This window comes from Quercus suber, unplaced genomic scaffold, assembly GCF_002906115.3.
Source record: "Quercus suber isolate HL8 unplaced genomic scaffold, Cork oak 2.0 scaffold_798, whole genome shotgun sequence".
Taxonomy (NCBI): Eukaryota; Viridiplantae; Streptophyta; class Magnoliopsida; order Fagales; family Fagaceae; genus Quercus; species Quercus suber.
The window spans coordinates 8,889-20,228 of NW_027070233.1; the positions used below are offsets into that span (position 1 = coordinate 8,889).

General features: G+C 41.8%; 1 pseudogene; it reads right to left on the reverse strand.

The window, feature by feature from the left end:
- Positions 1 to 9,340: 9,340 nt before the first annotated feature.
- LOC112014144 (uncharacterized acetyltransferase At3g50280-like) lies at positions 9,341 to 10,876 on the reverse strand (annotated as a pseudogene).
- Between the last annotated feature and the right edge of the window lie 464 nt (positions 10,877 to 11,340).

An 11,340-nucleotide genomic window follows, 5' to 3' on the forward strand; every position in this document is an offset into this window, starting at 1 on the left:
TTGACCTTCTAAGGGTACTTAGCCAGCACCACACAGGTGCTCTATATTAGGTTTTCTCTCTTTTTTGTTGTGCAGGAATTTTTTCGAGCGTGCGAGGACCGTATGGCTTATTGGTGATTTTACGACATCATCAGTTGGCACCGTCTGTGGGAAACGTGCGATTTGTAAGCCACACTATCATTTCCCAGACAAAAAGTTGCATGGTGCTCACTTGCTCAATAGCAACCACCAACGATGTTCAAGGAAACGAACCACCCACGGCTGCCCTCAAGAGACAGGTTCAGACTCTCGCCGCTGCCGTAGGTCGCCTCACCAAGAAAAACTGCGATGTAAAGGAGTAGTTGCACCAGAAAAACACAGTATTGAATACCCAAAAGGAAGATCAAGAAGGAACCAGTGATGAAAGAAGGAACCAAAAGAGGCCGGAAGGCAACAATGCACTGAGTAGACAAGAACAACAGGATACTAGCCGTCCTTTCGACATGGATACGACTCCCCCCCATATAGTCACAGAGATGCAGATGATGAAGGAGCGAATGGACCTTATGATGAACACCCTTAAGGGATGGGTGTCTAGTGACCTCGATGACCTGGTCCACCGAACTGACTCACCCTTCACTACATCCGTCTTATCCTTCCCCCTCCCACCAAAGTTTCGCAAGCCATAGGTGGAAAACTACAACAAAGCCAAGGACCCCTTAGATCACCTAGAGTTTTTCAAGAACCTAATGCACCTTCAAGGGGTTCCCAATGAGATCATGTGTTGAGCCTTCCCAACCATGTTAAAGGGACCTGTAAGGATATGGTTTAGCAAGCTGACGCCCAATTCTATTGTACCTTTAAAAAGTTAAGCGCCCAGTTCACCTCGCACTTCATCGGAGGGCATAGGTATAAGAAATCTACTGCGTGCTTGATGAGCATTAAGCAGTGGGGGGACGAGACGTTGCAGTCCTACATCACCCGCTTTAACAAAGAAGCTTTTTCGATCAATGAAGCTGATGACAAGATACTAGTGGCAGCATTAACGAATGGGCTGCAGAAGGGTAAATTTCTATTTTCCTTGTACAAAAATGACTCTAAGACCATGTTAGATGTACTTTATAAGGCTACCAAATACATGAATGTTGAAGATGCACTGCTGGCTCGAGAGGACAAGCCTAAGAAGAGAGGGAGACAAGAGGAATCCTGGCAGGATAGAGGGAGAAAAATGGCTAAAACAGGAGATAAAATGGATGACCGATGCTCCAAACCCCCTACAAGAAGGTTCACCAACTTCACCCCCCTAAATACCCCAATTGACCAGGTCCTAATGCAGATTAAAGACGAAGAAGCCTTGACATTCTCCGGAAAGCTGAAGGGGGATCCCAGCAAGAGACCTAGGGATAGGTACTGTCGCTTCCATCGCGATCATGGCCATGACACGTCCGAATGCTACGACTTAAAATAGTAGATAAAAGCTCTTATTCGGCAAAGCAAGCTCCAAAAATTTGTCAGTAAGGAAGGAACAAAATTGCCCCAAGGACTGCCAACTCAGAGAGAGAACGAACACCCTAGACCACCCTTAGGCAATATAAGGATGATTGTAGGGGGCACTACAGCTTTCAGCTTTTCTAAGAAGGCACGAAAGACATATCTACGAATGGTTCAGGGCGTCTAGCTGACAGGGCATGTCCTAAAGATTGCACGGATCGACAACCTAGTAATTGGGTTCACGGAAGAGGATGCCCAACGCCTACACTGCCCACACGACGACGCACTTGTGGTCAGTATTCGGGTTGGAGACTATAACACACATCGTGTCTTAGTGGGCAACAGAAGCTCTGCGGATATCTTATACTATCCAGCATTTCAGTAGATGAGAATTGAGAAAGATTAATTGATTCCAACCAACACACCACTTGTAGGATTTGGCGGAAGAAGGGTGTATTCACTTGGACTAATCACATTGCCAATAACGGTTAGGGACTACCTTCAACAGATCACCAAGGATGTTACCTTCCTAGTCGTTGATTGCTCATCCTCGTATAACGCCATACTAGAACGTCCTACTCTGAATTCGTGGAGAGCTGTGACCTCAACCTATCATTTCATGATCAAATTTCTTACCGAGTATGGAGTCGGAGAAGTAAAGGGTGATCAAGTGGTGGCACGCAACTGCTATATCTCCATGCTGGAGATGGATGATCATTTGCAAACCATATGCATAAAGGAACAAAGAACAACAACAGAACTAGTGGAAGAATTGGAAGAAGTACCTCTTGATGATTCTAGACCTAAGCAGACAACGAGGATAGGTACTCTAGCCAGCTGGCCGGTACGTCAAGAACTCAAACATTCTTGAAGGAAAATCAGGAAATATTCGCCTGGAGTCATGAGGACATGCTAGGAATTGATCATGGTCCACAAGTTGAATGTGTCACCCTCATTCTCTCCCGTCCGACAGAAAAAGCAAGTTTTCGCACAAGAGCGAGACAAAGCCATAACTGAGGAAGTTCAGAAGCTGGTGGAAGCTAACTTCATAAGCGAAGTATACTACCCCAACTGGTTGGCAAACGTGGTCATGGTTAAGTAGGCTAATGGAAAGTGAAGGATGTACGTAGATTTCACGGACCTCAATAAGGCCTACCTAAAGGACAGTTACCCGCTCCCACGAATTGACACATTGGTAGACTCAACAACGAGACACTAGCTCCTAAGCTTCATGGATGCATTTTCGAGCTACAACCAGATCAAGTTGGAACAAGCTGATCAAGAGAAGACCTTATTCGTTACCAAACAGGGACTCTTTTGCTACAAGGTAATGCCTTTCGAGCTCAAGAACACTGGAGCCAAGTACCAGAGGTTGATGAACAAGATGTTCGCACATTAGATCGAGAGGAATGTGCAAGTTTATGTGGACGGCATGCTAGTAAAAAGCGTATGGGAAGACAGTCACTCAAGTGACCTCCAAGAGACCTTCAATACCCTCCGGTTATACAACATGAAATTAAATTCGAACAAATGTGTGTTTGGAGTAACTGAAGGGAAGTTTCTGGGATTCATGGTATCCCAAAGGGGAATCAAGATCAATCCGGAGAAAATACGGGCTATAATGAATTAGCCCTACCAAAGACGGTCAAGGAAGTACAGAGCCTGAATGGCAAGATAGAAACGCTATACAAATTTATCTTAAGGGTGACAGACAAATGCCTACCTTTCTTCCAAACGTTAAGAAGATCATTTGAATAGATGGATGAGTACCAACAAGCATTCAAAAATCTAAAGACGTATCTTACATCCCCTCTATTACTCAGCCCATCTAGGCTGTGGGAAAACCTTTTCCTATACTTAGCTACCACCGTAAGTGCAGCTTTAGTCAGAGAAGAGGATGGAGTGCAAAGGCCTGTATACTTACAAGCAAAGCATTACGGGGGGCAGAAGAGAGATACACCCAGTTGTCTTGATGGATAAACCCCTCTGAAGAGCTATGAGTAGCCCTAAAGCTACGAGACGAATGGCATTATGGACAGTCGAGCTAGGTGAGTTCGACATACAGTATCGGCCGCACACTGCTATAAAGGGATAGGTAGTAGTTGACTCCATCACTGAATTCACTCCCATGGAGGACTAGGGAGCAAAAGAAGTCCCACAGTGGAGTATCCATATGGACAGATCTTCTAATAATCAAGCAAGTGGAGCTGGCGTGGTACTCCACACCCCAAAGGGAGATAAAATCGAATGCATGATCCGTTTGGACTTTCCTACCACAAATAACGTAGCAGAGTACGAAGCTTTGATAGCAAGGCTGGACCTTGCAAAAGCCACAGGAGCTGAAAATATGGTTGTATACTGCGATTCCCAAGTTATAATCAGCCAAGTTAACGGCCATTATGAGTGCAAGAATGAATGGATGAAGAAATACCTTGATGAGGTAAAGGATCGAATTGGCGGCCTCCAGGTAAAGTTTGTCCAAATCCCAAGGGAAGAGAACGAACGACTGGCTTGCAAAAACTGCCTCAGCAAAACTCATGCTCATCCCCGAACAGGTATTATCCTTCATCCAAACCTCATCACTAATAAACAATACCAGTGTGTAGGAGATAGGTTCTGGAATATGTTGGACGACACCATTAACTTCTTACCTAAATAGCTGCGAGCTGCCAAATGACAAGGATGCGAAGTTGAAGGTATAAGCGTCACGCTTCACTCTGATTAAAGACATTCTATACAAAAGAGGTTTCTCCTGACCCAACCTAAGGTGTCTCAGCCCTAAAAAAGCAGACTATGTTATGAGAGAAGTTCATGAGGGAATTTACGGAAACCACTCGGGATCGCAATCGTTGGTACATAAGCTAATCTGGGCAGGATACTATTGGCCAACCATGCAAAAGAATGCCCATGCATATGTCAAAGCTTGCGACAAGTGTTAAATATTTAGCAACCTCATAAGGTAACCAACAAAGGAGCTTTCCCCTATAACGGCCCTGTGGCCGTTCGCTCAATGGGGTTACACATTATGGGTCCTTTCGTGACAGCAGTTAGGTAGCTAAAGTTCCTAGTGGTTGGTATTGACTACTTCACTTAATAGGTAGAAGCGAAAGCCTTAGCCACTATTATAGAAAAGAATTTATGAAATTTCGTATGGAAAAACATCATTTGCAGGTATGGCATACCTAGGATACTCATCTCAGACAATGAAAAGCAGTTTGACAACAACGCATTCAAAGACTTCTGCTCAGAGCTAGGGATCAGAAACCACTACTCATCAACTGCCCACTCGCAGACCAATGGACAGGTTAAAGTTACGAACTGATCCCTGCTTAAAATCATCAAGATTCGACTCGAGGGGGCAAAGGGCATATGGCCGGATGAACTACCAAGTGTTTTATAGGCATACAAAACAACAACAAGGACACCTAGAAGGGAGACACTGTTTCGATTGGCATACGGAAGTGAGGCTATCATCCCAGCAGAAGTAGGGCTCACGAGCTACTGGGTGGGGAACCATGAAGGCAAAAATGAGGAAGCAATGTGCCTGCAACTTGATTTGGTGGACAAAGTCAGGGCAACAACTGAGCAAAAGTTAGCATGATACCAGAACCTTATGGCAAAGCACTACAACTCGAAAGTCAGGCACCAGGGCTTCCAGGTTTGAGACCTTGTCTTGAGCAAAGTGATCAGCGCCACAAGAGACGTCACCCAGGGAAAGCTAGGACCAAACTGGGTAAAGCCATACAGAATTGTATCATGGCATAGGAAGGGAACATACCACCTTGAGACGTTAGACGGGCAAAAGCTGCCCCATCCATGGAACACCGAGCACCTAAGGAAGTACTACCAATAGAGATGACAATATGGAAAGCAACATCCACCAAATTTCTAGTTTACTTTTAGTTAATTTTTGCTACATTTTCCAGTTTTCAAGATTACTGTTTAGACAATCTATTTTTTGCTACAATGATTTTTAAGTATCTTTTTAAGCTTCTCCCTAAGAGAACTACTTTTCTATGAATGATTTCAGATATGACTAGTGAGTTTTTCTATGAAATTTTATCAAGTCCATAAAATGGACGAATTCATCCAAGAAGAGTGAAATATTATTAAGTCCAGATAATAGATGAATTTATTCATGAAGGATGGAATAACTAGGTCCGTAAGATGGATGGTTCATCCCAAGAGGATGGAAATATTATCAAGTCCAATAAATGGACAGGTCTATTATTAATAGACATTTATTACGAAGTCCAATAAAATGGATGGTTCATCCCAGGAGGATGAAAAATTCTGATATCCATAAAGCGGACAAATTATTATTAAAGTCCATAGAATAGACAGATGCATCCCAGGAGGATGAAATATTTTGAATTCCATAGAAAGGACAAGATATTTTTTTTTAAAATCCATATATAATAGATGGATTCATCCAAGAAGGATAAAAAATCATTAAAAATATAAGGGATGGATTTATCCAAAATTGATTACTATAGATGGACGGATTCACCCCAGTAAAATGAAATGATATGAAGCCCACAAAATGGACAATATCACTTACAATAGACGGTCCTAGGACAAGTCCATAGAATGGATGGCCTTAAGCCCATATAGTGGATGGATCTATCAAAACAGATGACCATCTACAAGATGGGTATGAAGGCTTGTTATATTAGATTGACATCCATAAGATAAACGGGTTCAACAGAACAGACCCGTTATAATTATAAATAAACTATAGAGCTAGCAGACAAAGCATAAAAGGTAGATAGATAAAAGAATAGAACCATCACGTAAAAGCCCTTGAAGGGAAATGTTTACATGATACCAATGACGGATAAGGTAAAAAGACTGTTCCCCAAATAATTACAATTCAAAAAAAAAAACAAAAAACAAAAAAAAGGACTACTGATGAGGGGGGGTATTTTCAACATTCTCTTGAACAACGTTCTCGAGCTGACGGGCATTATCCTCGACGAACTTGGCATGGCCTTGAACAGGAACTGACTCATCGTCGCCTAAAACTGCATTATCAGCAAACAGATCCTCCATACTCTCGAAGGCGACGGGTTGAGCAGTAGTTTGGGCTTGAGCATCAATGTTGAATTGAGAAAAATCGAGGTCAGGATAAGCTTTCTTGGCCTGATGGAGAGTTTCATCAAAACCATCTGCATAGGAGATCCCGAGCTTCTCCAATAGGGTGTTAGAGTCGCGATACTCACGGATCGCTGCCTCCTTTGCCTGACGAAATTGGTCCTTGGCATCCTTGATCTCTTTCTCTTTATCCTCTAAAACCTTTCTCAGCGTCTCTACGTGCTGCTCATGTTCCTTCCTAGCCTTCTCCGGGTAATCAAAATTTTTCTCCATGCCAACCTTCCAAGCCTTAAGAGCGTTCAACTCGTCCTCCGTCTCATTGGCCTTCGCCCTTACACGGTTCAGCGTCATCTCATGGTTCAGGCACCGTCCCATAAGCCCCTTTATCATCACCATCTCCTAAAAACAGAGGTGGTTAGTAAGTAACATGGTAAGTGCACAGATAGGAAAAGAACGGACATAACCTACCTGAGCAATACAAAAGAGCCCCGTCTCCCCCATGGCTTCTGTTGCGTGGTTGCCTAGGTCCTCATAGTCATCGAGCGAAATTATGGACGAAAGTTTCTCCAGGGCATATTTGGAATCCTCACAGAGAAGGACGGATGACTTCTCAGAGACAGTGGATTGGCCCTTCATCAAGCCTTTACCCATTCCATGCCTGACAACGTCTTCTTGGCTTCAGCCTTCAACCCCATGATGGGCTCCAAGGCAATTTTAGGTTTTTTAGGTGGACGATCTTGCTTCCCCGACACCTTCCTTTTTGTGGACGGATTGGATGAACCCGTCCTCTTGGAGGGCTGACCACTACCACCCTGCTTTTGGAAAGCAACCTGCTGTTTGATGTAGGCTCTCCTCTTGACAGCTTCCATTTCTACAGGAAGCCGAACGGATATTTTAGATTTTTTTTTCTTAAAAAAAAGGTGTGGATGACGGACTTACGTTGGCGAACTTGGGCATCGTAATGACAAGCGGCTGGAGTTGGCTCTGGTCCATCACAATACTAGTGGATTGTATCTAAGGTGACCAACTTGGACCACGTCCTTTCTTCTAGCTTGGATTTACTGAAAATCTTATCCAAAAAACTCCACTGCTCAAGTGAGACTTGTGGACGGTCCTGAACTATAAAAGAAGACGGTTAGAGTGACACGTTAAATAAAAACTGAACCAAATATAGACGGATACATACCAGATGGTGGCAATATGCCCCATGTTGTATCGACGAGCATGTATTCAGTGTCACCAGGACGACACATCCATTCGTCACCTTCCATGAAAAAATAACGACTCTTCCAGTTCCGGTTGGAGTCAAGGGTCTCACACACAAGCCTCAACAAAGGGCTCCTAGGCATAAAGCTATACATACCCTTTGACTGGGCTATCTCATCAGGATAGTAACAATGTAGGAATTCCTGCACCGTCAACCTCCTGGCACCATTGGACATTGCCCCATACAAAACCTCCACACCTAGGAAGACCCTCCAGGCATTTGAGGAAATCTGGTTGATGAAAAAACTTAAGTATTGGAGGAGTTAACGGTGGAGTGAGCTTAAGGGGAATCTGAGCCCTGCCTTTAGCATTTGCTCGTAAACCCCAACACGCTCGTTAATGAAGAATCTCCTCTATAAAGAAAAGAACTTGTTATGCAAGAAACCAAGGTCGGTTCTATACTATTATAAAAACCCAAAGACCCTCAGGAAAAAGGTACGCATAATTTACTTCAACTCTGGCACTCTAAAGTTGTGTAAAGAGTTCTAACTTAACCTTTGAAGGGTACTTGGCCGACACCACACCGGTGCTCTCTGTTAGGTTTTCTCTCTTTTTTGTTGTGCAGAAATTGCTTCGAGCGTGTGAGGACCGTGTGGCTTACTAGTGATTTTGTGGCATCATCACCAATAGATGTAAAATTCAAGGTGAAATTGTGCCTATGTTAAGCCATGTGGCCCATATAACATTCAACACTTTCAAATCACATTATTGAATTATTTATAACATTCAAGTAATTTTCTACTTGGTTCTAAAATGTGATATATTCAGTTTTCATTTCTTCTTTTCTATATTCAAATTCCAAAATTAAATATAGGGAAAAAAAAAACTCATTTTTACATGTAAAAGTGTTTGATAAGTTATTTTGAACACATAATTTGAGTATAAAATTCATCATACATGGTTTGGAATTGTTTTCTATTTTTTTTTTTAAGGTTACTTTTTTCACTTATACACACTCACATCAATCAAGTGAGACCCTTTGCATTTTCACAGTATTTACGAAATTGCCACTATATTCATTTTCTATAAAAATGAAAATGCTAAAAATGTGTTTTTATTTTTTGTATTCAAATCCAGATTTAAGGGCCCATTTTTCATTTATACACACTCACATCAATCAAGTGAGGCACTTTGCGTTTTCACAATATTTACGAAATTGCCACTATATTCATTTTCTATGAAAATGAAAATGCTGAAAATGAGTTTTTATTTTTTGTATTCAAATCCAACTTTAAGGGCCCATTTTTCACGTATACACACTCACATCAATCAGGTAAGGCCCCTTGTGTTTTCACAATATTTACGAAATAGCCACCATATTTATTTTCTATGAAAATGAAAATGTTGAAAATGTGTTTTTATTTTTTGTATTTAAATTCAACTTTTAGGGCCCGTTTGGATGGAGTGCGGAGTTGAGAAAAGTAAAGTAGAATTGACTGAAAATAAGTTAATTTTGAGCCAAATTTACTCTACTCCTCTCACTCTTCCTCAATTCAAATAGACCATTACGATACTGAAAATAAAAACTGAGTACAAGTTCTTAAACCGAACAAATTTTTGTAGTGAGTTCTAATGAAAGCTAAAAATAAAAACAAAAAACACTACTTTTTTTTCAGCTAACCAAACAGCCCATTAACTCTCACACAGGACAACAGTACCATTAAATCACCTCTTTTTTAGAACGTGGAATATCACCAATAACATTTATTAGAAGCTCTTGTAATTTCCATGTCAAAGATGACAAAGAAGGCTAATAACAAAATTTAATTATGAGGCTAAAACCTCCATGAACTCTGCATCGTCTGCCATAGCCTCCAATATCTCAGGCGAAAGACAAGCTTCAAAATCCATGCTTCCTTCTTCTACCCCAGGAAACACGGTTAACTTTCCATCAAACTTATTGCCAACGCCACTTCGCACAGCAATAGGTCTTCCCCAGCCAAAGTCATTACCATACACATTGAACCGCGGCGAGCTTCCTGTCGCCAATGCATTACTTGCCATGCCACTGAGTGTCGGTATGTTTGGGGCTTTTACCCAATCCTCTATAAACTTCTTCACCTCTTCTACTGTTTGAGAATCAATCTCCTTGTTTATCTGCCAAGCCACCCATCCTAGCCCGTGTTCAAGAAGATTGTCTACGGTAGCTGTTACTTTCCCAAATAAAACTGCATTTCCAAAGTATTCTTCCGGTAAAGGTGGTTGTATTCTTTGCCTCATTCCCACAATTACGCGGTAATGAACCGCTTGATTAGCACTACAACGCCTATTGCGAACCACAGATCGCCAAAGATGACCAAGGACTGCTTGAAGGGACGAGATATTGTTGGTGCCCATTTCAGCATTAGCTTTTGCTTTGAGTTGTGCAATTTTCTTCTTTGAAAAATGAAAAACTTTCTGCTTCAGAGGTGGGGGAATGGACTTCTCATTAGAGATTTCATTGGGATCGAAAGGTATATGAATGGGGAAATCGATAATACCATCAAAGAAACAGCGTTGGAAAATTGGAGGAGACTGTGATGTGGGACTATTATTACCTCTAGATATTTCAACCAAGTGTTAAAGAAATGCCAGAATGAGCTGCCATCCACTACACAGCCAACAATGGCTTGGAAATGCCTACGTAGTTCAATACGCTATTCAACAGAAAGAAGGAGTTGACAATGTCTGGAACATATATGGGATCAAGGATATCTGCCACAGTGAGATCATCTACCATTGCATGAACAAACTCGGCTCCAAGATTATTGCAGTCAACAAAGAAAGATCTGGTTTTGTCATCATCGTTTTCAACCATGACAAGGCGACCAGCAAGAGGGAAGAATATATCTAATGTGCGGGACAGAGAGGTTTTTAGGTGATCAATCACACTACTACCCTTTAGTTCTTTTTCTTGTGAACGTGTTGGTTTGAAGAAAAGGATACCCTTTTGGATATGATCAACTAAGAGCAGCTGGAGATCCCATGGAGTTAACTCAATCCTTCGAGTTAACTCGTTGGGACTCGCTGCTGACTGAACGGTACTTGTGGAAATGAAGCGAATGTGTCATGATCTCTGCTTCAGAGTTCAAAGTTCAAACTACTAGTACTAGATGAGTGCATATGCAAACATTGATAACAGAGTGGCTATTTAAAGGAGCTTTATGTGAACCATACATACAATACATAGCCTGTTTGATTCTCACTGCAAAGAAATGCCACAATGGACGGCAACAATGTTAACATCATCATCAAAGTTGTGGAGCCCATCCTGGACATAGCCATTGGCTTCTGTGACCGGTTCCCATGTGAAAACTGAAATCTTGTCTAGCGATATTCTCATATCTTTGACAGAATAGCTGTCTTCCCTGTTTCTCTTTTTTAATCCTACTTTTGAATCTTCACAATTAATCCACCGAATCCTCCATTATACACTAGACTTTTGTTATTGTCTCCCACTCCCTTCCACCTTAAGGGAAAATGGGAATTTATTCATAATTTACAAATTATGCAGTAAACTATCTTTTTGAA